At 42.7% G+C, this 3,363-nt stretch overlaps 1 protein-coding gene across 1 annotated transcript in view; it reads right to left on the reverse strand.

Moving 5' to 3' along the window:
• Nucleotides 1-3,363, reverse strand: part of CHFR (checkpoint with forkhead and ring finger domains, E3 ubiquitin protein ligase) — a 26,414-nt gene that overhangs the window by 22,570 nt on the left and 481 nt on the right. The window lies entirely within an intron of this gene.

A 3,363-nucleotide genomic window follows, 5' to 3' on the forward strand; every position in this document is an offset into this window, starting at 1 on the left:
ATCAACACCTCTAGCGATACATCAACTGCTTCATGGTGACGTTTTACAATATGCACATGTATGCAGACAACCTGGTAAGTATTATAGAACTTTGAGAAAAACCTAAGGGGCTTATTAAATATCTTCAGTATCGTAGTCCTGAATTTCTTCTGTGTAAGGTTTCATAAATGGTCACAAAATTGAAGCAATGACAGATTCACAAAAATATGACTGAGTTATCACAGGCACACGTACACGTTTAAGAAAATTTAAAACAAAACAGGGATGTATCTATAGCTGAATACAATCATTGTATTCTCATTAAATCCAAGGGGGAAATCCTCAAATACTTTGTTTTGCCCAAACACTCCACATTATGGGAAGTATTTTGTTACATTTATCTGAGGTGAATTTCACCTGTGCTCAAGACTGTCCCATTACACTGAACAAAACCACCAGGATGGTCTCACAGCCCCAGAGCCAGGCTGGTCACTGTGGCACCGGAGTGGGGCTTTAATAGGCTTCTCCATGCCAGAACATCAGCATTCCAATTGAGAACTAGAATATTGTGTGCTTGTCTTTCAGTTCATTAATCTCTCCATGGCTGGTATGCATTTCTGCCACTCTCCAAGAATGGGGAGCTCTTTGGGAAGGTGAGGACTCCCACTTCCCCCCAACACACATCAACTCAGCTCTCCCTTTTTCTCAAAATAATGCCTAGTACATAGCAGGTGTGTAACAGTTTTAAAATAATCAAGTTCTATAACCTGTGTGCCCCCCAAAATTATACACTGAAACCCTATCCCCTAAAGTGACTGTATTTAGAGAGAGTGACTGTGGATGATAAAGTTAAATAAGATCATCAGTGTAGGGCCTTAATTGGAGAGGGGTTGAAATACTTGTAAGAGGGAGACACCACAGGTCTCTTGGTCCAGTATGCGAGGACAGAAAGAGAAGGCAGCTCTCTGTGACCCAGGAAGAAGAGTTCTTATCAGGAAACAAATCAACTGACACCTTGATCTTGGACTTCCGAGAAATAAATTTCTGTTGTTTAAGCTTCCTGATCTGTGGTATTTTGTTATGGAGGCCTAAGCAGATTTTTAAACTCTACGTTTTGCTGGAAAGGTTAATACATTCAAGGAAAGGACTTTCACTGAATCAGCTCAACTACATATTTACGTTCCTTGCTTTGTTGTTCAGTCACGTCCAACTCTTTGCAACTCCATGGACTGCAGCACACCAGGCTGCCTTGTCCCTCTTTATCTCCTGGAGTTTGCCCAAGTTCATGTCCATTGAATCAGTGATGCTATCCAACCACCTCATCCTCCGTTGCCCTCTTCTCCTTTTGCCTTCAATCTTTCCCATCATCAAGGTCTTTTCCAATGAGTCGACTGTTTGCATCAGGTGGCCAAAGTATTGGAGCTTCCTTGTATTAACGTGTAAAGTGATACTATAGTGTTGTGTTATAATAACAATGGCTAACGTTAAGTGCTAACTCTTAGCTAGGCTTCTTTTAATCTTCACAGTGACCCTATTAAGTAGGTACAAAGGCATTGAAATGTAAATTTTTAACCCAAAGTAAGTTGTGCTGTGGTGGTGCTGCTGCTGCTTCTGCTGGTGTCATGGTGGCCCTGGAGGTGGCGGTCTCCAGGGCTTCTGCTCTTCATCAAACATCCATTTACATGAATTAACACATCTTGAAAAGTTTCTAATAATCCATAAATATTTTTAAAGTTGTAAAAAAAATAATAACTTGATCCTGGGGTTTAAGACTGTCTCCCAAAAGACCCCAACAGAAAAACAGGTACAGGTACATCGTACTGGGTAAAATGAAGCCGAAAAATACTTGCTTTTAAATAGTAATCTTTTCTCATTCTCTCTTGTTTAAAGTATAAAGTCAGAATAACAATGTATTATTTTCATTTTAAAAAATATTTATTTATTTGGTTGCATCTGGTCTAAGTTGCATCATGTGAACTTAATTGGGGCATGTGGGATCTAGTTCCCTGACCAGGGATGGAACTCCAGTTCCCCTGCATTGGAAGTGCGGAGTCTCAGACACTGCACCACCAAGGAATTTCCAGAGTCACAATTTATTAATTTGCATAAAACCAAAATATTTTGGTTGGCCTCATCAGTGCACTGCACTCTCAGTATAAAAGCTACAAGGGAGGTTAAATTATCAGAGGTCTAGAGGCAGTACACGACTGAGCAACTTCACTTTCAGTTTTCACTTTCACGCACTGGAGAAGGAAATGGCAACCCACTCCAGCGTTCTTGCCTGGAGAATCCCAGGGACGGGGGAGCCTGGTGGGCTGCCGTCTATGGGGTCGTACAGAGTCAGACATGACTGAAGTGACTTAGCAGCAGCAAAGGCAGTAAGCATGGAGGGTGAGGGCTCTTCCTCTCACTACTTGTGTGACTTTCTTCAAGTCCTTAGCTTCCCCTTTCATTAAATCAACAAATATTTGAGCAACTCTATTCTAAGAGCTGGGACTTGAGATCTTTTTAATGTAGTTGTTTACAGCTATAAATTTCCCTCTAAGCACTGCTTATCTGCATCCCCTAAGTTTTGGTACATTATAGTTTGGGGCTTCCCTGATAGCTCAGCTGGTAAAGAATCCTCCTGCAATGCGGGAGGTCTGGGTTCAAACCCTGGGTTGGGAAGATCCCCTGGAGAAGGGAAAGGCTACCCACTCCAGTATTCTGGCCTGGAGGTCCATGGACTATATAGTCCATGCGGAGAAGGAAATGGCAACCCACTCCAGTATTCTTGCCTGGAGAATCCTGGTGGGCTGCTTTCCATAAGGTCGCACAGAGTCGGACACAACTGAGGCGACTTAGCATGCATGCATGCATGCATATAGTCCATGGGGTCGCAAAGAGTTGGACATGACTGAGCGATTTTCACATATGATATTTTTACTTATGTCAAGATATTTTCTAATTTCCCTTTGGATTTCTTCTTAGACCCACTGCTTCTTTAAGAATGTTATTTAATTTCCACATATCTGTGGATTTTCCAGTGTTCCTTCTGCTTTGCTTTCTAATTTCATTTCTATTAAGGTTAGAGAAGATGCTTTGGGTAGTAATAAACTTGAGAAGATTGCATTCCCGGGGATAAATTATTGTAACTACTTCATAAAGTTGTGGTGAGGATTAAATAACCTGAATGAAGCACTCAGAAGTGACTGGGCAGACCGTTAAGTGAATACATGGCAGCTGTTATACGAAAGCCCATTCCACTGGAAAAACTGGACGGCAGAATGCGCCCCGCCCAGGGTCCTCCCATAGTCCGGTGGGCCCGGTCTCGCCCTGCTCCTATCATCAGGCTTCCGCCCTCAGCCCCCGGCTTCTGTCCTTCGGTCCCCGTCCCCCACCCCC

This window comes from Bison bison, unplaced genomic scaffold, assembly GCF_000754665.1.
Source record: "Bison bison bison isolate TAMUID 2011002044 unplaced genomic scaffold, Bison_UMD1.0 scf7180017864312, whole genome shotgun sequence".
Classification (NCBI taxonomy): Eukaryota; Metazoa; Chordata; class Mammalia; order Artiodactyla; family Bovidae; genus Bison; species Bison bison.